This window comes from Oratosquilla oratoria, chromosome 22 (assembly GCF_046742065.1).
Source record: "Oratosquilla oratoria isolate Oo_2021 chromosome 22, ASM4674206v1, whole genome shotgun sequence".
Taxonomy (NCBI): domain Eukaryota; kingdom Metazoa; phylum Arthropoda; class Malacostraca; order Stomatopoda; family Squillidae; genus Oratosquilla; species Oratosquilla oratoria.
This window is the reverse complement of record NC_134798.1, coordinates 45,361,350-45,384,690: the sequence shown is the minus strand read 5'-3', so window position 1 is coordinate 45,384,690 and position 23,341 is coordinate 45,361,350.

Below are 23,341 nucleotides of genomic sequence, written 5' to 3'. Positions count from 1 at the left end.
TACAACCATTCTCCACTCACCTCTGTCTTCCGTCCTCTCCCTTCCTTCCTCAACAGACATTCCCCTCTTCCCCAAAGCCCCCTTCACCCCATCCATCCACCTCATCCTAGGACGTCCCCTCATGTTCACTCCCTCCACATCTGCCTTCCATACCTCTTTTACTAGTCTTTCTTCACTCATTCTTTCCATGTGTCCAAACCATCCTAATATTCTTTCATCAACCCTCTCTCCCAAATCCTTTTTCACCCCTGTTCTCCTCCTCACCTCCTCATTTCTCACTCTATCTAGCCTAGTAACCCCCACCATACTTCTCAGACACCTCATCTCAAACACATTCAAACTCCTTCTCTCTTCTTCTCTTATGTTCCACGTTTCTGCCCCATACAGTGCTGTTGGCACAATCACTCCTTCATACAGTCTCCTCTTCGCATCCATTCCTAAATGTCTATTTCTCATTACACTCTTTAAACCACCAAAGCATTTACTCGCTTCTCTCAATCTACATTCTACCTCCACCTTCACTCCACCTTTTCCTGCTACACTTGCACCCAAGTATCTAAAACTATCCACTTCCTCCAGTCACTCTCCCTTAATGTTCACTTCCAGTCTACTGCCACTTTCACCCCTTGTACATCTCATCACCTTACTTTTACCCACATTTATCTTTAGCTTTCTTCTATCACATACTCTCCCAAACTCTGCCACCAGCTTCCTCAATCCCTCCTCTGACCCTGCCACAAGCGCAGTGTCGTCCGCAAACAACAGCTGGCTCACCTCCCACTTTTCTCCATTTTCTTTAACCATCTCCAATCCCTGACTCACTACCCTAGCATTCACCTCTCGCACCACCCCATCCATGTATAAGTTGAACAGCCAGGGCGACATAACGCATCCTTGACGAAGTCCCACCTTTACTTCAAACCACTCACTCTCTCCATTTCCAATCCTAACACATGCTCTACTACTCACATAAAAACTCTTGACAGCTCCCAAAAGCTTTCCTCCTATCCCATAAATCTGCATAACCTCCCACAGTGCCTTTCTGTCTACCCTATCATAAGCCTTTTCCAGATCCATGAAAGCCCAAAAAACATCCTTCCCCTTTCCTATAGCTTTCTCACATATCTGTCTTACCACAAAGATCTGATCTACACAACCTCTACCCGTCCTAAATCCACACTGTTCCTCACCAATTACTCCTTCTGTTCCTCTCCTAATCCTCTCAATTAAGATTCTCCCATAAGCCTTCCCTACTACACTCAACAGGCTAATCCCTCTGAAATTACTACATTCACACTTGTCCCCTTTTCCCTTGTAAAGAGGAACTATACAGGCACTACTCCAGTCCTCCGGTACTCTACCCTCTCTCCAGCAAACATTAAATAATCTCACCAACCAGTCCACCATCACTGAACCTCCCTTTTTCAGACATTCTGCATGACATCCATCCAGACCAGGTGCCTTACCTGCTTTCATCATCTTTACAACTGCCTTCACCTCATCCTTCCTTATTTCTCCTCCATTCTCCTCACTCATCACTTTCATTTTTTTCGTATTTCCCACTGCAGCTATCTTTCCTTCCCTATCCTCCTTCACATTCAGCAACTCCCTAAAATATTCTGCCCATCTTCCCCTCACTGCCATCTCTGATACTACACTGGGGGTAAAAGGGGCATTGGGAAAGAGGGGAATGTCTGTCGAGGAAGGACAGGAGAGGATAGAAGATAGGGGTGAATGGAGAATGGTTGTGTATGGATGATGCTGTGATGCTTGAGGGGGAGTGAGTGGGGGATGGGGGGTGAAGGAGCAAGTATGAGAAATAAATTGATGTAGCTTCAGAAGGGCTTTCTCCCTGTCTTCTCTTTTTCTACATGAGGGGACAGAGAAGGGGGTCGCCAAATTAATGAAGTGGCTTTGCTGTGGATGTGCTGCATCTTGCAACACTGCTTCTGACCCAGGGCAGTGGACAAGATGCAGGGATGATCCGTCATCCAGGAGGTGCTGAGATGGGAAGGAGGGAGGGGGGTGAGGGAGTGGAGTATGTAGGGGATGGAATGGGTGGGAGTGGTTTCTATGCCTTTGTTTTTGGCTACCTCCTGTGTAAGAGGGAAAGAAGCCTTTGGTATATGTATGTATGTGCCTGATACTGCACTGTTTTACACTTGCCCAGTCCAGACTGTAATTGACAGGGTTTTTCAGCAATAAAGGCATGTACATCTTGGAGTTATTCGTCTTTACAAGATCCAGGTATTCTTAGCAAGGCTGCCTCTGTCATTCTTTCATAAGAACATAAGAATGGAGGAGACTGCAAGAGACCATATGGCCTACACTAGGCAGCTCTGTATCCATCACCACCTGTCATCCCCATCCATAAAGTTGTCTAATTGTTTCTTAAAACAACTGATAGTTTCAGCGCTTACTACATGGTTACTAAGTTTATTCCATTCGTCGACCACCCTATTAGTAAACCAATTCTTGCCTATCTCCTTTTTAAATCTAAATTTGTCCACTTTAAAACCATTACTGCGAGTCCTGCCCTGTTGTTTTAATATGATGACCTTGTTTGCATCACCCTTGTTAAAGCCTTTGATCCACTTGAACACCTCTATTAGATCACCCCATACTCTGTGTCTTTCCAGAGAGTGTAAGTTAAGGTGCCTAGGCCTCTCTTCATAAGGCAAATTTCTGAGTCCATGTATCGTTTTGGTCATTCTTCTCTGTACTGATTCTAGTCCCCGTCTGGGGTATTGGCTGCTTGTTATTGTGGCAAAGTAGCATGCAGTTGATACTTTAGGGTCTATATGGGGTGCCCCTACGGACCAGAGCCACACATCATTTTGTCTATGATAGAGGAAAACTGTTCATAGAGAAATGATGACACTTTTATACTATGACTGTCCCTCCGTTATGCTGTCCCCCAACCACCTTGTTGCTGTCCTGTACCATTTCTCTGAGTATTCTTTTTCTGTGATGGGGGAATTCCCTGTGGTGGGGGAAAAGAATACTGCCACCAAGTATTCCCACTTGGATTGTAAGAGGCGAGAAGAAAGGGACGGGGATTGGGACTAGGCATCCTTCTCCTTGTAGCCCCACAGGGGACATTCCTAAACAAAAAAAGAGAAGGCATAAGAGGGTCTGGAAGTTCTCGGACCAGCACCCTAAGGTTTGGGTCTTTTAATGTGCGTGGATGTGGTACAGATGAGAGTAAAAGGGAAGAGATAGGTAGTATGTTTGTGAGAAGAAAGATGGATGTGTTGGCTTTGAGTGAAACTAAGTTGAAAGGGAAGGGTGAGTGTAAGTTTGTGAATGTAAGTGGGAGGTTATCAGGAGTGAAGAGAGGGTGAGGGAGGGAAGGGGTGGCTATTCTAGTAAGTGAAGAGATAGGTAAACGGGTAGTGGAGTGGAAGGAGGTTTCCTCAAGGATAATGTGGATGAAGGTGAAACTGGGAAAGGAGATGTGGGCCTTTGTAAGTGCATATGGGCCTGGTAGTGAGAAGAGTGTAGAAGAAAGGGAGGCCTTTTGGATAGATTTAAATGAGTGCATAGAGGATTTAGGAAGAAATATCAATGTAATAGTACTGGGAGACCTTAATGCTAGGGTAGGAAATGGTCCAATCAATGGAGTGGTTGGGAAATGTGGAGTTCCAGGAAAGAATCGTAGTGGAGAGTTGATGGTGGAAATGTGTCTAGAAAGAGAGTTGATGATAGCAAATACAGTGTTTAGGAAGAAAGTCAAGCATAAGTACACATGGGAGAGGGTGGTGGAGGGAAGGGTGGTAGATAGAGCGCTAATGGATTATGTAGTGGTAAATAGGATTATGATAGGAAGAGTTAAGGATGTACATGTGCTAAGGGGAAAGGGTGGGGGAATATCAGATCATTTTTTGGTGGAAGGTAAGTTGAGAGTGGAGGATAGATGGAGAAAGAGGAAAGGGACAAAAGGTAGGGAGGTTCTTAGAGTGAACTCCTTGAATGAAAAGGAAAAGGAGAAGGAGTACGGAAAGAAGCTGAGGGAGGAGTGGGAGGGAGTGAAGGATAGAGTAGATCTAGGTGTGGAGGAGGAATGGGGATGGTTCAAGGAGGGAGTCATAAAGTGTGCAAGGATGGTGTGTGGAACAAGAAGGACAGGGGGAAATAGAAGAAAGGGTAGTGAATGGTGGGATGAGGAAACAAAAAAGGTTGTAGAAGAGAAGAAGCGAGCTTTCACAGATTGGTTACAAAATAGGACGAGGGAGTCATATGAGAGGTACAAAGAAAAGAAAAGAGAAGTAAAGCTAAAGGTAAAAGTTGCTAAGAGGAGAGCAGATGTGAAATGGGGTAAAAGTATGACAAAAAATTTTGAAAGTAATAAAAAGATGTTTTGGAAAGAAATTAAGAGAGGAAGAGGAGGCAAATCAAGTAGAGAAGAAAAGGTAAAAGGTGCGGATGGAGAGATGATAATGGAAGAGAAGGCAGTAAGGGGAAGATGGGCAGAATATTTTAGGGAGTTGCTAAATGTGAAGGATAGGGAAGGAAAGATAGCTGCAGTGGGAAATGCAAAGAAAATGAGAGTGATGAGTGAGGAGATTGGAGGAAAACTAAGGAAGGATGAGGTAAAGGCAGTTGTTAAGATGATGAAAGCAGGTAAGATACCTGGTGTGGATGGATTCCATGCAGAATGTCTGAAAAAGGGAGGTACAGTGATGGTCGACTGGTTGGTGAGGTTATTTAATGTTTGCTGGAGAGAGGGTAAAGTGCTGGAGGACTGGAGGAGTGCCTGTATAGTTCCACTTTACAAGGGAAAAGGGGACAAGTGTGAATGTAGTAGTTTCAGAGGGATTAGCTTGTTAAGTGTAGTTGGGAAGGCTTATGGGAGGATCTTGATTGAGAGGATTAGGAGAGGAACAGAAGGAGCAATTGGTGAGGAACAGTGTGGATTTAGGACAGGTAGAGGTTGTGTAGATCAGATCTTTGTGGTAAGACAGATATGTGAGAAAGCTACAGGAAAGGGGAAGGATGTTTTTTGGGCTTATTGATCTGGAAAAGGGTTATGATAGGGTAGACAGAAAGGCACTGTGGGAGGTTATGCAGATATACGGGATAGGAGGAAAGCCTCTGGGAGCTGTCAAGAGTTTTTATGAGAGTAGTAGAGCTTGTGTCAGGATTGGAAATGGAGAGAGTGAGTGGTTTGAGGTAAAGGTGGGACTTCGTAAAGGATGCGTTATGTCGCCCTGGCAGTTCAACTTATACATGAATGGGGTGGTGCGAGAGGTAAATGCAAGGGTAGTGGGAAAGGGATTGGAGATGGTTAAAAAAATGGAGACAAGTGGGAGGTGAGCCAGCTGTTGTTTGCGGACAACACTGCGCTTGTGGCAGGATCGGAGGAGGGATTGAGGAAGTTGGTGGCAGAGTTTGTGAGAGTATGTGATAGAAGAAAGCTAAAGATAAATGTGGGTAAAAGTAAGGTGATGAGATGTACAAGGGGTGAAAGTGGCAGTAGACTGGAAGTGAGCATTAAGGGAGAGCGACTGGAGGAAGTGGATAGTTTTAAATACTTGGGTGCAAATGTGGCAGGAAAAGGTGGAGGTAGAATGTAGATTGAGAGAAGCAAGTAAATGCCTTGGTGGATTGAAGAGTGTAATGAGGAATAGACATTTGGGAATGGATGCTAAGAGGAGACTGTATGAAGGAGTGATTGTGCCAACAGCACTGTATGGGGCAGAAACATGGAACATAAGAGAGGAAGAGAGAAGGAGTTTGAATGTGTTTGAGATGAGGTGTCTGAGAAGTATGATGGGGGTTACTAGGCTAGAGTGGGAAATGAGGAGAACTGGGGTGGAAAGGGAGCTGGGAGATAGGGTTGATGAAAGAGTTTTAGGATGGTTTGGACACATGGAAAGAATGAGTGAAGAAAGACTAGTAAAAGAGGTATGGAAGGCAGATGTGGAGGAAGTGAACATGAAGGGACGTCCTAGGATGAGGTGGATGGATGGGGTGAAGGGGGCTTTGGGGAAGAGGGGAATGTCTGTTGAGGAAGGACGGGAGAGGACAGAAGACAGGGGTGAATGGAGAATGGTTGTATATGGATGATGTTATGATGCATGAGGTGGAATGGGCAGGGGGATGGGGGTTGAGGTAGTATGTGTGAGCAAATTTGAACGCAGCCCGAAGGGATTTCTCCCCGTCTTCTCCTTTTATGCATGGGGGGACGGAGAGGAGTCGCCGATTTAATGAAGCGGCCTTGCTGTGGATGTGCTGTGTCTTGCGACACTGCTTCTGACCCAGGGCAGTGGACAAGGTGCAGGGATGACCCGTCATCCAGGAAGTGCTAAGATGGGAGGGAGGGTGGAGTGTATTCAGGGATGGAATGGGTGGGAATGGTTTTATGCCTTTTCCTTTTTGGCTACCTCCCTTGTAAGGGGGAAAAAGCCTTGGTATATATATATATATGTATGTATAAAAATAGCAGAAGCATAATTAACCAAATTGATTTGCTGCGAGGTAAAGCATGCGTAGAGAACTTCGGTATTATAGCTATTACAGAGTCCTGGATCAACATGGCTGATAAATATTTCCTTCCGGAAATCGAAATAGAAGGATATAAGTTTTTTCACAAGGATAGGGTTGGCAGGAGCGGGGGAGCTGTAGCACTTTTCATTAAAAATACAATAAACTGTATTATCAACAATTCGATTAAGGAAGAGGACTGTACGGAATCCATTTGGGTAGAGATTATAGGCAAGAATAAGAAAGTTATTATTGGCGTCTTGTACAGACCTCCTAACCTCAGCATTGAGCAGACTGATCCCCTGATTCATGAAATTCACAGAGCATCCCAATACAAAAACGTTGTGATCATGGGAGATCTTGATTATAGTAACATTTACTGGGAAACTTTGATAGGAGATCAGGAAACAAAGAAATTCCTAGATGTGGTGCAGGATAATTTCCTAAAAGAAGTGATTACCGATCCTACGAGGGGAGTAAATACTCTGGACTTAGTTTTAACTAAAAATGAGCACCTAATGAGTCTCCTCTTAGCATCCATTCCCAAATGTCTATTCCTCATTACACTTTTTAATCCACCAAGGCATTTACTCGCTTCTCTCAATCTACATTCTACCTCCACCTTCACTCGACCTTTTCCTGCCACATTTGCACCCAATTATCTAAAACTATCCACTTCCTCCAGTCGCTCTCCCTTAATGCTCACTTCCAGTCTACTGCCACTTTCACCTCATGTACATCTCATCACCTTACTTTTACCTACATTTATCTTCAGCTTTCTTCTATCACACACTCTCCCAAACTCTGTCACCAACTTCCTCAATCCCTCCTCCGATCCTGCCACAAGCGCAGTGTCGTCCGCAAACAACAGCTGGCTCACCTCCCACTTTTCTCCATTTTCTTTAACCATCTCCAATCCCTGACCCACTACCCTTGCATTTACCTCTCGCACTACCCCATCCATGTATAAGTTGAACAGCCAGGGTGACATAATGCACCCTTGACGAAGTCCCACCTTTACCTTGAACCACTCTCTCCATTTCTAATCCTGGCGCAAGCTCTACTATCATAAAAAACTCTTGACAGCTCCTAGAAGCTTTTCTCCTATCCCGTATATCCGCAAAACCTCCCACAGTACCTTTCTGTCTACCATATCGTAAGCCTTTTCCAGGTCCATAAATACACAAAAAACATCCTTCCCCTTTCCTATAGCTTTCTCACATATCTGTCTTACCACAAAAATCTGATCTACACAACCTCTACCCGTCCTAAATCCACACTGTTCCTCACCAATTACTCCCTCTGTTCCTACCTTAATCCTCTCAATCAAGATCTTCCCATAAGCCTTCCCAACTACACTTAACAAGCTAATCCCTCTGAAACTACTACATTCACACTTGTCCCCTTTTCACTTGTAAAGTGGAACTATACAGGCACTCCTCCAGTCCTCCAGCACTCTACCCTCTCTCCAGCAAACATTAAATAACCTCACCAGCCAGTCCACCATCACTGTACCTCCTTTTTTTTTTTTTAGACATTCTGCATGGTATCCATCCAGACCAGGTGTCTTACCTGCTTTCATCATCTTAACAACTGCCTTCACTTCATCCTTCCTTATTTCTGCTCCATTTTCCTCACTCATCACTGTCATTTTCTTCGCATTTCCCTCTGCAGCTATCTTTCCCTCCCTATCCTCCTTCACATTTAGCAACTTCCTAAAATATTCTGCCCATTTTCCCCTTACTGCCTTCTCTTCCATTATCATCTCTCTATCTGCACCTTTTACCTTTTCTTCTCTACTTGATTCGCCTCCTCTTCCTCTCTTAATTTCTTTCAAAAATATCTTTTTATTACTTTCAAAATTTTCTGTCATACTCTTACCCCATTTCACATCTGCTCTCCTCTTTGCCTCCTTTACCTTTTGCTTTACTTCTCTTTTCTTTTCTTTGTACCTCTCATATGACTCCCTCGTCCTATTTTGTAACCAATCTGAGAAAGCTCGCTTCTTCTCTTCTACAACGTTCTTTGTTTCCTCATCCCACCATTCACTACCCTTTCTTCTATTTCCTCCTGTCCTTCTTGTTCAACACACCATCTTTGCACACTTTGTGACTCCCTCCTTGAACCATCCCCATTCCTCCTCCACACCTAGCTCTACTCTATCCTTCACTCCCTCCCACTCCTCCTTCAGCTTCCTCTTGTACTCCTTCTCCTTTTCATTTAAAGAGTTCACTCTAAGCACCTCCCTACCTTTTGTCCCTTTCCTCTTCCTCCATCTATCCTCCACTCTCAACTTACCTTCCACCAAAAAATGATCTGATATTCCCCCACCCTCTCCCCTTAACACATGTACATCCTTAACTCTTCCTATCATAATCCTATTTACCACTTCATAGTCCATTAACGCTCTACCACCCTTCCCTCCACCACCCTCTCCCATGTGTACTTATGCTTGACTTTCTTCCTAAACACTGTATTTGCTATCATCAACTCTCTAGACACATTTCCACCATCAACTCTCCACTACGATTCTTTCCTGGAACTCCACATTTCCCAACCACTCCATCAATTGGATCATTTCCTACCCTAGCATGAAGGTCTCCCAGTACTATTACATTGATATTTATCCCTAAATCCTCTATACACTCATTTAAATCTATCCAAAAGACCTCCCTTTCTCCTACACTCTTCTCACTGCCAGGCCCATATGCACTTAGAAACCCACATCTTTCCCAGTTTCACCTTCATCCACATTATCCTTGAGGAAACCTTCCACTCCACTACATCTTTACCTATCTCTTCACTTACTAGTATAGCCACCCCTTCCCTCCCTCGCCCTCTCTTCACTCCTGATACCCTCCCACTTACACTCGCCCTTCCCTTTCAGCTTAGTTTCACTCAAAGCCAACACATCCATCTTTCTTCTCACAAACATACTACCTATCTCTTCCCTTTTACTCTCATCTGTACCACATCAACGCACATTAAAAGACCCAAACCTTAGGGTGCTGGTCGGAAAACTCCCAGACCCTCTTATGCCTTTGCTTTTTCTTTTAGGAATGTCCCCTGTGGTGATTCTTTTCACAGTCCCTCTCTAAGTTGTTTCTATTGCCGACACTATATACCGATACTTCCCCCCCCCCCTACTCCCACGTAATCTACCCGAAAAACCCTGTAGGATGCCTACTTCTCGCTCAAGGGATTTAGCAAGGAGACGAAATCCTCTGGGCGACAAGTGTACCCCGTCTCTTGTATATAGATGATTCCTACCGTAAAAGCGGTCCCAGTTGTCGACAAATGCCCATCCATTGGCCTTACAATGTTTTGCCAACCTGCAATTCATTGCAATAGCCTTGGAATGCCACATGCCTTCAACTCTACGCCTCGCAAGGATTCCACATACAACAGGAACACCTCCCCTATTTCTAATCTTGTCTAGCGCATCCCGGAACCGCGCAAACAATTCCTCACTCCCTAACTTACCTATATCACTGCCTCCGGCACTTAAGCAAACTACAGGGTCCTTACCTTCCCCTACTAAACACTCTTCAATCCTATCTCTAACATCTATCCCCGCGCCGGGGAAACACACCTGCGTCCTATGTTTCCTATCTTTATCGCAGAAAGCCCTAAGTACCTCACTTGACTGTCTCCTACAACCAAAATCTTACCTGTGGGCAGGGATCCAGCGTCTGCCCTTCCCTTCTCTTGAGTTTTATTTGCTTCTCTTCTTCCTACAGATTCGCTAGTGCTTGAAACGAGGTCTTGCAAGCGAGTGGGGCTGGTGAGGACTTTTTTTCCCCACTATTCCGCATCTTGTTTATCGCAGTTTTCCATCCAAGCTCATAGCTAGTTTTGACCTCCGTATTTTGGGCCTTCGAGCGGAGAACTCGATTCTCCTCTTTAAGGCACTTTACAGCATCCTCCAAGGCTTCAATTCTACTAAGTAGAGATTGTACCTCATCGGCGCTGAACAGGTAACACGACCACTCGCCATATCACTAATTGAAGCAGCTACCCGGATGACCTGACCTGAGTGACGACTACTGCTCAACTGACGACTACTGCTCAACTGGTTTGCTTTAGGATCAAAATAGTATTAGGCTATTGTTACTATGTTACTGCACTGCCAGGGCTTAATATAACCTATTTCATGTTTATAGTAATTTGGAATGGATGCAGTTTAGCTTGACTATGAGGAATTGGTTTTCTTTGGGGGGCAAACTTCATCCGTACAGTAGAGGCCCCACTATAAATTTCCTATTTGGACCCTGCAATTCCTAGCACCAGTCCTGAGTAAGTATACTGTAAAACTATTAATATAGTTTTGCCTAAACCAGTTCAATTTTGTTCAATTTAAGGGAAATAATTGCTATGCCCTGGAAAATACGGTAACTAGCAGAACGTTGTGTACATATGCATAGGCAAGTAAAATATGAATTTCCTACCTTTATGCTCACTATTCACCATACTCGGAGAAGGCTTTCTTCTTCTTCTTTTCTTGATAATAGGTTTATGTTGGATCACCTCCCGTGGACCTCACAGCAGCCCCGGCCGCCCTCGACCTGTGGGTAAGATGGTGTAAATCGAAGCAGGTGACCAATATGATCCAAAATCGAAAAAGTCTCAAAGGAATTTTGTCGTGTGTGTTTGCGTCTGTATTTCCTAGTTGCATTTACCTAGTATCTTACGGGAAGGGGAGCTACTCTCGTGGTGTCCCGTCTCTGTATCTCGTAGTATCTAAATCATTCTTGAATTCGTGTATACTTTTTGCACATACTATCATATCGTCCAGTTTGTTCCAAACAACCACTACTCTGTGGGGAAAACTGTTCTTTTTCAAGTCTCTTCTATAACTGTCCTTTTTTAGCTTCCTTCCATGTCCTTTTGTATTTCTCGTATCCCAATTTAACAAGTCTTCTCTATCAAGCACTTCCATACCTCTCATGATTCCATAGATGGTCAACAAGTCTCCTCTTTCTCTTCTTTATTCCAGGGTCGATAACTCTAGTTTTGACAATCTCTCTTCGTATGACAGTTCTGAAAGTGTAGTGTCGCTGTCTTGGTCTTATCAGTGTGAATAGTATTTTCTTCACTATTTCTTCGTCCAAGTAAGTAAATGCTACTTTTATTGATCTCAGCAAGTTGTAGGTTTCTCCAACAATTTTGTTTATCAGTTTATCAGGGGACATGTCCTTTGTGATAATTACTCCTAGGTCTTTTTCAAATCCCACTTTCTTTACTGCCTTTTCACCGATTTTATATTGTACTGATATCCTTTTTTACTTTTTTTCCAAATTCCATTATATTACATTTCTTAATGTTACGTATTCGCATGTACATCAACTCACCTTTTTCTATTGCACATGGGCCGTGATCATGGAATCACGAGTTAAAGACAAGTTCACGCCTACAATTGTCCGGATCAGGGAAAGGCAGGAGTTCAGTCTTCTCTTGTTTATTCTGCTTAGCGAACATGAGGATTTTACACGTGTGTTCAACACCAATGCTAGGCTTACTCTATTGCTATTCGGGGTATGGCAGGCGACGCCGGGACCCCCCCCCTGGCGTCCCCCCATCATACCCTCGCTACATACCCCCTTGCTTATGCTTCGACTCTCCGACATCACGCATCACTTACACGCATACCAACCATCCAGGCACACTATGCAACATTCATACATGCAATTTCGCCACATTATCCCCCTCTACAAAGCTTGACCTACAAACTTACAAAAGAACAAAACAAAACATTCTGTATCAAAAAGAAATAAAACATCACTTCTACATTTGGAAAACATTACATATACTAAGAACACTTAATCACATACAATGACATATCCAAATATCAAATAACATCAAATGGCATATCCTAACACATTAATAACATCAAATGTCAATCACATAGTCCGTTAACCACGCTGGTAGCTTCCTATTTCTGGGAAGTCGACCAGGTCTCTGGTCTCTCTCTACTCCATCTTCACTTTCTTTCCCCGAGTCTTCATGTGTTACTCCTTCGTCACTTTCAGTGTCACTATCACTTTCACATTCACTTTCAACACCAGGACTATGATCACCATCATCACAACTACTACTACCACTGTCACTGTCTCTCGAACCTACATCACGTTCACCCCAGGTAAATTCTCCCTCGCCTGGGTGTTTCCATAACCGATCGACATGCACTACTTTACTCGCCCGTTTTCTGCCAGGCATTTCTAGTCGGTAATTCACTGCGGATATCACTTCCGTCACTTTATATGGTCCTTCCCAGTCAGACTGGAGTTTCGGTGACTTGCCAGGCTTTCTCTGTGGATTATGCAGCCAGACCATATCGCCGGGCTGATGCTTTGCATTCCTGGCGCGACCTTGGTACTGCCTCCACATAGCCTGACCTGACACTCGCAGATGCTGCCTCGCCCAGCGGGAAGCCTCCTCCAGGCACCGCTGCATCGTCCTCACGTAATCACTGTACGTATGTGGAAGTTCTGCTCCCGGTAGAGAGGTCGACTGGCAGACGAATTTCCCTGCCAAACATTAACTTGGCTGGCGTGAATCCCGTGGCCTCATGCTCAGCTGAACGATAGGCCATAAGTACGTACGGAACCCACAAATCCCAGTCGCGCTGGTCCTCATGGCAGTACTTGGCCAGCTGCTGGATAATCGTCGCGTTAAACCTCTCCACCATACCATCACTCTGGGGCCTCAGGGGAGAAGTACGAGTCTTATTGATGCCAAGCAGACTGCAGCATTCCTTAAAGACCCGCGACTCAAACTCTCGTCCTTGGTCTGAGTGCAGTTCCCCTGGGACTCCATAGCGCACGAACACCTCTTCCACAAGGAACTGAGCTACAGTCTCTGCCTCGTGGTTAGGTAGAGCACAGACTTCCGGCCACTTCGTGAAGTAGTCCATTACCACGCACAAGTACTTGTTTCCTCTCTCTGTGCACGGAAAAGGGCCGGCTATATCCACAGCCAGGCGTTCCATCGGCGCCCCGGTGTGGTATAACTGCAGGGAGGCACGAGTCTTGTGGGCGGGGCCTCTCTTGGCGGCGCAAACACGGCAAGTCTTGCACCACTCCTGAACGTCTCGTCGCAGGCCCACCCAGTAGACTCGCTGCCTCAACTTTTCGAGAGTGCGTTTCACTCCCAGGTGGCCGCTGGTATTACCCTCGTGCATCTCTTTCAGCAGCTCCTGTCGCCGAGAGCATGGCACTACTACCAGCCAGCTTACCTCTCTTGTTCGTGCGTGCGTCCAACGCCGGTGTAGGATTCCCCCTCGCAGACTCAGTGCCTCCCACTGGTCAACAAGGCCTTTGGTAGCAGGACTCTCGGGTGATACTGTCTCTTTGGGAGGCCTTTCACTGCTGGCCTCTAACCACCCAATCACCAGAGACAGGTCAGAATCCTCTCGTTGGTCCCTCTTCCACTTCTCGTCTGCCTCGGTGGTGCTGTGAGCGACGGTTAATTTCCGCACAGCCACCTCAGACTCTCGCCGTGAGCAATGCACACACTCGGGTGGGCAGGGGCGGCGACTTAAGCTCTCGGCGTTGTTATGCACCCGGCCAGGTCGGTGCTCGATCTCATAGTTGTACTGCTCCAGTTTTCCAATCCACCTGGCCAGCTGTCCTTCCGGTTCCTTCATCGTCTTCAACCATCTCAAGGCGGCATGATCCGTTCGAATGGTGAAGCGCGTACCATACAGGTAGTGATGGAAGTGAGCGAGTGCTTTCATCACCGCTGCCAACTCCTTCCGTGTGACGCAGTAGTTCCTTTCCGCCTTGTTAAACTTAGCACTGTATTAACTCACCACATACTCCTTTCCATCACGAAGCTGTGACAGCACGGCTCCCACACCCTCTTGGCTCGCGTCCGTGTCCACAATGTACGGCAAGCCCATTTGTGGGTAGGGAAGCACTGGCGCTTCCACCAACGCTCGCTTCAGTGCCACGAAAGCTTGCTGGCACTCCTCGCTCCACTCGAAAACTGCTCCCTTCCTCGTCAGATGGTGCAGTGGGGCGGCGATAGTGGCGAACCCTGCCACAAACCTCCGGTAGTACGTGCACAAGCCCAGGAAACCGCAGCTCCGAGACATTCTGAGGGACTGGCCATCCTTCCACAGCGGTGACCTTGAGTGAGTCCGTCCTCACACCTTCCCTTCCGACGACATGTCCCAAAAACGGCACTTCTGACTTGAATAGAGTGCACTTCTTTGGATTCAGCTTCAGGCCAGCCTTCCTCATTCGGCTGAACACTTCTGTGAGCCTAGCCAGCTCCTCCTCGAAGCTGTTTCCAAACACCAGCACGTCGTCTAGGTAGACGACTGCCGCCTTCCATTGCATACCGTCGAGTACACGTTCCATAAGACGCTCAAAGACTCCAGGGGCGTTCATGAGGCCAAAGGGCATCACGTTCCAGTGCCACAGGCCTTGCCCAATCGAGAAGGCTGTCTTCTTTTTATCCTCAGGCGCCATCTCGACTTGATGATAGCCTGACTTCAAGTCCAGCGTGGAGAACCACTGGACCCCACTGAGAGCGTCTAACGTCTCGTCGATGCGAGGGAGAGGATAAGCATCAGGGACAGTGACGGCGTTCAGCGCCCGGTAATCTACGCAGAACCTACGGCTTCCGTCCTTCTTCGTCACTAGGACTACCGGCGAGCACCACGGGCTGTCTGACCGCTCAATCACTCCCGTGGCTGCCAACTCTCGGACAAGATTTTCCATTTCTTCTCTCTTTGCTGGTGGGACCCGACGAGGCGCCTGCTTGATGGGAGGACTATCTCTGGTAAAGATGCTGTGCTGAACCAATGACGTGCGACCCAAGTCCATGTCTCCACTGCTGAACACGTCACGGTATTGCGCAAGTAATTCCTTCACTCTACTCGCCTGCTCAGCTGTCAGCTGCGTGATACTCCTCTCCGCCAAGTCTTCCAAATACTCAGGCAGGCCCTCTGGTATGTCCTTTTGTTTCTTCTCCTCCTTCGGTGACTCCATCTTGCTGTTGGCGGTGGCGATAGTGGTGGATGCGGTGTGGTGCATGGTCGTAGTAGCAGAGGTGCGGGCCACTCTTCTTTTCCGTGCTTTACCTTTGCTGGGTGACTTGACGGCCTGAGATCTCTGCCCTCTGGGTTCCCTTACTTCATCCCTGGTGGCGAGCTCTCCATTAGGATTCAAAGGCACTTCATAGCCTCTCACTGACATCCTACCCTCCTGGAGATCAACACACGCCCCCACGCGATTAAGGAAATCCAACCCCAACAGGCATTCATCTTCCATCTCCGCCACAAGTACAGGCAGGCGTTCAGTCACCCTGCCTACGGCCAGATTCACCCACACCGGTCCCTTCACCGGTACACAGTCTCCTGTAACTCCGCACAGTTGCTGACCCACGAACTTCACACCACGTTCTGGTAGGACTCCCTCTCGCACGAAGGTCCTCTCTGCCCCCGTATCCACTACCATCTCCACTTGGCGTCCATTGATACTCCCTGTCACCTTGATGGCGTCGGACGCCGCCACCTGACGACACCTTAGTTGGCTTGGGGCGCCCGAGTGCTCTGCTGGGAAGGTGCCCCGGCCCCCAGCTGCTTCCAGTTTCCCGCCGACGGCGTCACCCCCTTGGGCTGGCGGCACTCAGGGGAACTGTGTCCTCGTATTCCACAATTCCAGCAGCAGGGCTCGAACACCGGTCGCATTCCGTCCTCCAGCGACCGTGCCCTCCTCTTGCAGTCGTGCTTTTTCGGTGGAAAGAATCTGGACACTTGTGCTTATACATCGGGGGTAGCCATCATGTCCCGTGTTGGCTGCCCTTAAGGTCCGAAGTATCTGAAGATCATCAATGAAAGAAACTTTCATCGGCCAGTGTTTAACAGATTCCAAGAAGAAAACAAAGAACACGGCAACTGCCGATAGACTAAGTAACTGCGCATGCGCATCGCGAGTCGTGGGCAGGGAAGGCCATGATACCTCATTAAGCTTTTTCGGACCGTGTCGTCGACATCTCCTCTAGAAGGCAGCACTCTTCCTTCTCGTCCGACCCCACTCCTCTTCATGGTAAGTTCCGAAAAAGTTTTTGGCCGTTTCCATTCTCTATCTTTCCCGTGTGAGTTAGAGAAATGTGGCGGCTGTGGTTTTTTGTGCGCGGGGACTTAGAACTTTCGGGGTTGTTCCACTTGTGTACTCCCTACGTTCTTTTTCCTCTCGCTAGATTAACCTCCGTTTTCTTTTTATCGATCCTGTTGTTAGATTTTGCGTTCCGTCGTCTCGACGTACCACATTTTCTAACAATGGGTGGTTTTTGTTGTCCCATGCCGTCCTGAGGCCCGTGCGTGGGACCTCCTTGGTGTGATGAGGGTGTGTGCTCACCACACTAGGGTTAGCAGTCTCTTCCCCCCCCCCCTCCTCGGAATCGGTTGTTCCCTGGGTACTCCGTTTTCCTTTGAGGTTTGGGGGACCTCTGGACGTTTGTTTCAGAGTAGACTCCTCTCGTTTTTTCCGTCGTTTCCTAGCCAGTTACGCCCGGTCTCGAGAGTACGAGTTCGGTTGTTCCCTGGGTACTCCGAACTCGTGGATGCGTGCTTCCACGCACCCCATAGTAGCTCTTGCTACGCTACTTGGTTCGTGATCTTAGCATCACCCTGAACCCACGCGGACCCTGTCCGCTGTCCACTCTTGGCAAGGGTGGACAACATTGGCCCGACACGTCACACACTCTCCCCCGTGCCGGGCTACTGCCGTCGCATCCCGTCCCGCGAGGGACGGGTCGCGCCACCCTCCTTGCGTTGTTGACTACCCCGTTCCGGGGCACGGCTCTCACCAACACCAGTCGCCCACTGAGCTATCCTGGTGTTGGTACCACGACGTTTCCTAGCCAGTTACGCCTGGTCTCGAGAGTACATGTTCGGTTGTTCCCTGGGTACTCCGAACTCGTGGATGCGTGCTTCCACGCACCCCGTTCCGGGGCACGGCTCTCACCAATACCAGTCGCCTACTGAGCTTTCCTGGTGTTGGTACCGCGACGTTTCCTAGCCAGTTACGCCCGTTCTCGAGAGTACGTGTTCGGTTGTTCCCTGGGTACTCCGAACTCGTGGATGCGTGCTTCCACGCACCCCGTTCCGGGGCACGGCTCTCGCCAACACCAGTCGCCTACTGAGCTTTCCTGGTGTTGGTACCGCGACGTTTCCTGGCCAGTTACGCCCGTTCTCGAGAGTACGTGTTCGGTTGTTCCCTGGGTACTCCGAACTCGTGGATGCGTGCTTCCACGCACCCCATAGTAGCTCTTGCTACGCTACTTGGTTCGTGATCTTAGCATCACCCTGAACCCACGCGGACCCTGTCCGCTGTCCACTCTTGGCAAGGGTGGACAACATTGGCCCGACACGTCACACACTCTCCCCCGTGCCGGGCTACTGCCGTCGCATCCCGTCCCGCGAGGGACGGGTCGCGCCACCCTCCTAGCGTGGGTGACTACCCCGTTCCGGGGCACGGCTCTCACCAACACCAGTCGCCCACTGAGCTATACTGGTGTTGGTACCACCCTCTGGGTGTTTTTTGTCGATGTACGGAGTTTTGGGCAACCCGTACCTCTCGAATCACGTTTTAGAATTGTTAGTCACTCCTTCATTGGTGGACTACTTCTAACTCCGTGCATTTTATCTTTTCAGGCAGAAGGTGCTGACCTGATCTGTTCTCAGGATGGCTGCACCGCTAAGGTGGCTAGAGACGGCCACCTCGCCTGCTCCACGCACTCGCCCTGTTTCGTAGACTTCCGCTACGACCCAACCGCCTGCCCCCAGTGTGAGTGTTGGGTGCAACAGTTGAGGCTCTACCCTAAAGACACTAGACCGGCTCCGCCTCCTCTAGTGTCCCTACGGGCGGTGTGGCAGCACCTGAAGAAGGCAGCACAAAAGCGGGGCAGCCCGCGGGTAGAGGTTGCTGTTCAAGCCCTGGCCCTGGAGCTGGGTCTCGTCAGGGCCCGTACGGTGTCTGGAGGCACCTCTGCCTCTCCTGAGCGTGCCTCATCTCAAGCAAGGCAACACTCTACCCCTAGGAGACGGTCACGCTCTCGTATCCGCCCCTTCTTCCTCCTCGTCTGCTCCCTCCTCATCGAGAGTGGACAGGCACCATAGACATAGACGGTCTAAAGGGCACAGGAGGTGGTCACTCTCCGGATCCCGCTCTCCTAGGGCCACCAAGAGGCCTAAATTTTCTCTCCTCTCAGAGGTGCCGGGCTTAAGGGAAGAGATACTGAACCTGATCCGCCAGTCGCTACCCTCTCAGCCGTGGTATCATACTACTCCGCCTGCCCCGGGACTGGCACAAGCCCTCGCTACCGGTCCGGCCCGCTCCTCTCCACCTCCCTCACCGAGCTTCGCCTTGTCACATTCGAATGACGACGCGGACTGGGAGGAAGAAGATGAGCCTATAACTAACTTTGTGCCTTACAACTGGGCCCCTCTACCGTCTACGTGGTCGACGAAACACGAAGGAGGAAAGCTGATAGCGCTTGCCCCGGATCCTACCTCTCCATCTGGTTTTGTGATTCGGACTGACGTCCTCATCAGTATCTCTACGGACGACAAAGGTGACCAGCGTATATCCTACAAACTGAAACCCTGGCCACAGGCGGAGCAGACACCACAGCAACCAAAGTTTATTGAAAAGACGTGCTTTGATGCTGTCAGAGCTATGCTCATGAATCCTCTACTGTTCCCCGCCGACGTGTCACCCGTGTATAGAGAGCATGAGATACAGATGCTTCGCATGCCCGTCTCGTCCTTCTTCCCCGCTGAGGCAAAGGGGAGAAATATGGACGCGTCTGCACTGGTTAAGACGGCCTCTCTCTCTACTAAGTCCGCTCCATCTAAACATCCAGCACTACCATCTGTGCCCATCTTGTGTAGACCCTGCTCTACCCAGGATACTTTGGCGAGGTATGCAAACTACCTCCGATGCTCTCTCGCTCCCGTCCAGACTCAGTGAGCCAGAGAGTAAACTGGCCACTAAGGAGAAATCGGCCAAGACAGAACTGGCCCACTCTCTCTCGGTGTTTTCACTGACCTCCACCCTGACACAAGCTCTACGCTCCCTGGCTAGCAAAGTGCACACCGCCTCCGACGGTCAACTCAGGGACACCTTGAACCTCCTGAGTGAAGTGGGCTAGCAGACGGCGTCGCTAGTAGCGACAGCCCTACCCCACGCAGTCCGTGCCTTCGCCGAGGCCAGGGCCGACTCCCGCCGCTCCGCAGTGAAGTCGGTACCCGCGGCGGCTAGACAGTGTCATCAGGGCCAAACCACTCTCGCTCGACCTGTTCGACCGGGAAGCTACGGACCGAGTACTTGCAGCCAACAGGGGCACAAGGGCAACCGCCCCGGCACTCGCTCCTTTCCGCAACGCAGCAAACAGCGTGGAGCGAACCAGTCGAGACATGGTAAAGGGGGCGCGCCGGGCCAACAGAGACGGCACCGTAAGCAGCCCTCCTCCACCAATATCAAGCGCTCCACCGACACAGCTCCCCAGACCGCCCAGCACACCAAGGCGGAACCAAGGGAGAAGTGAGGCAGTGAGGGGCTGCCTACGGGGATGGGACCACGCATGGCCCTCCCATGGGAGGGCAGCCCACACCATCAAACACGACCTAACCTGGCCCTGAGAACAGCTGCCTCCTCTACGTCGTACGCCCCCAGATACCAAGGTCTCAGTAGACGTCTTCCACCACGTCAGACCCATGGTGGAGAAGGGTGTGGTAGAAAAAGCTCTCGAAGATCGTCACCTCGGTCCTCGCGGACCAAGGGGCGGCGACCCTCGTATACCTAGACGACGGGCTAGTATACTCTCCCTCTCGAGAGAGGACACTAACGAGCGTATTGGTAGCTATAAGAGTATTAGGGGAGATGGGCTTCCTCTTAAACCTGCCCAAGTCCTCCTTAGTACACCTCACAACAGCTGGAGTGGCTCGGTATCCAAGGGGATACGACTATAGCGACGCTGTCTTTGTCGCAAAACAACATCAGGAAGACTATCAAAAGCCTTCGCCGAGCCGCCTTCTCCCACACACTCTCCAGACGGCAGTGGGAGACGCTGCTCGGGATTCTCAACTTCGCCGCTCCCACGTTCCCCCTGGGTCGCCTCATGCACCGCCGCCTCACGCTGGAAGTCAACGCGGCCATACCTACCACGCACAGGGACAAACAGAAGCTTGTCCCTCCCGTCCTGCACACGCTACTGCGTGGCTGGTTAAGCCACGCCTCGTGGCGTTCCGCTGTACCCTGGCTACCACCCCTCTACTCCCTCACTATCACCTCGGACGCATCACGTGGGCTAGGGGTACCAGTCCGATCGGGGCCACCAGAGTTGCGGCCCCTGGCCATCAGGACTGAGAGAGGCACACTTAAATACCAGGGAACTTTGGGTGGTCCTCCGTTTCCTTCAGGACGAACCCAGCCTACCAGACAAAGCAGTCAGACTGTGCCTAGACAACTTCGCGTCACCCACCAACACTCAACTACCACAGTTCCTGTCACTAGCGGTACGGACCCAGGCAGGAGGCCCGGACGCGCTGACAGTGGACTGGAACAGGTGGGACTACATATACCTCTTCCCTCCCCCGGCGACGAAGATGCTGGTACACACCATCAGCAAGCTCAGGGGCTACCGAGGCAAGATGCTGCTGGTGTCTCCACTGTGGAAGGCTCAGCCGTGGTACTTAACTCTCCACAACTGGTGCCCCAATCCGCTCCTACTAGGCTCAACGTGCCTCGCGCAGCACGTAGCGGATCAGCTGCGCTAATCCTTAAATCTTCACGCTTGGTGTTTCTCAAAGCCGGACTCTCCTCGCTCTTTCCACCTAGCGTAGTTGACACCATGATAGCCGCTCACAGACCCTCCTCCATCATTCAATATGAGTCATGCTGGCGGAGGTTTCAGTCTTTCCTCACCAGGGAGAAAGTGAAGCTGGTTTCACAGGCGTCTTGGCTTTCCTCGCCTGGCTGGGCAACAGCACCAACCGAGCGCCTTCCACGGTAGCTTCCCACCACTCGGCCCTTGCAGACCCGCTCAAGTTCAGCTTGGGTATCAGGGTGCACACCAGGGCACTAAAACTGCTCCTCAGGGGTCTGAGAGCTAAGCGCCCACCTTCTCGTAGGGTCACCCCAAAATGGTCGCTCCACAAAGTGCTACAGTTTTTAAAGACCCGTCTTGTTCCATTGAACAGTGCGGGCTACCTCATGAGAGCACTCTTTCTCATCGCCCTAGCTACAGGATTCAGGTCCTCTCAGCTAGCATCACTCACCAGACACCCTCAGTTCTCTCAACTGGCTAAGGACGGTTCCTCTCTTACACTGTCACCCTCTCCGGCCTTCCTCGCTAAGAATGAGACATCAGAGAGCCTAATCGCTCCCATCACCATTCCCGCTCTCTTAGAGGGTGGCAGACCTCTCCCTCTGTGCCCCGTGGCAGCCTACAGAGACTACCTACGTGACACACCACGGGTTAGCCCGGAGCACCTTTTCTACAATTCCACGTCGCTCAAACCACTCAAGGCTAGAGCGATAGCCGCCCTGCTTTGCAAGGTTATCAACCTAGCAGACCCGGGTAAGGCACCAAGAGCACACGCGATTAGGGGTCTCGCAGCCTCGCTCGCGTTCCTCCGTACCCATTCGGTGGATAAGGTACAGAATCTGGGTGGATGGGCTTCCACTACCTCGTTCCGCACCAGGTACCTGATACACACGGTACGCCCGTCTCCCTGCGTAGCCATGGGTACCAGGCTACTCCCAGACGCGCCTCTCTCGCCTCACCCCCCTCAGACTGCCTGCACCTCCCCTCCGACCTCTCAGAGTCTAGGTCAGCAATCCACCTCTCTCTCCTAAAAGGGAGGGGGGGGGGCAAGTGAAGAGACAGGAATTAGCTCGCATACCATAGGAAGTGGGTACAGCGTACCGGAAACCTCTCTCCCTCTTGGGAAAGGTTACCAGTGCCTCTGTTCTATAACCCCCTTTTTACACGATCATTTAAACATAATAAACTTATGTTTTATATATCGTTTTTATGCATCTCTTCCTAGGTTACTTTTCTGGGGCAGGATCGGCATTACTCCCCACAGCATTCAGGCTCCTCCCAGCCAGCCGCTTCAGATGCAAGCACAAGTGTCCAGATTCTTTCCACCGAAAACACAACTTTGTAGTGGTTTACCACTAAAAGTATATTTTTCGGGGGATGAATCTGGACACTTACATATTCACCCCCCCTCCTCCCAGGCCTTCTGCCTTGTTGAGTTTGCTTGCTATGGTTAATGAGGTATCATGGCCTTCCCTGCCCACGACTCGCGATGCGCATGCGCAGTTACTTAGTCTATCGGCAGTTGCCGTGTTCTTTGTTTTCTTCTTGGAATCTGTTAAACACTGGCCGATGAAAGTTTCTTTCATTGATGATCTTCAGATACTTCGGACCTTAAGGGCAGCCAACACGGGACATGATGGCTACCCCCGATGTATAAGCACAAGTGTCCAGATTCATCCCCCGAAAAATATACTTTTAGTGGTAAACCACTACAAAGTTGTTTTGTGACCTACCTGACCACAGTTGAAGCACGATCCTTTGAAAGGCTTGGAGCTCACCTTCCCACCAGGTTGAGATGGTTTGCTACTTGCCTGCGCACGCCTGACCCAAGCACGGCTCGGACGACGCTTCCATGCGTCGCTGGGAGGGGGAGCAGCAGGGCTGACGCTCATGAGAAAGGCTTCAAACTCCGCTGCCCTTGCCAAAGCCTCTCTCACGTTCTTGGGTGCAGCCTGCTTCACGTGAATCTGTAACTGCCTATCGTGAAGAGCGTCCACGAAGCAGTCCTTGGCCA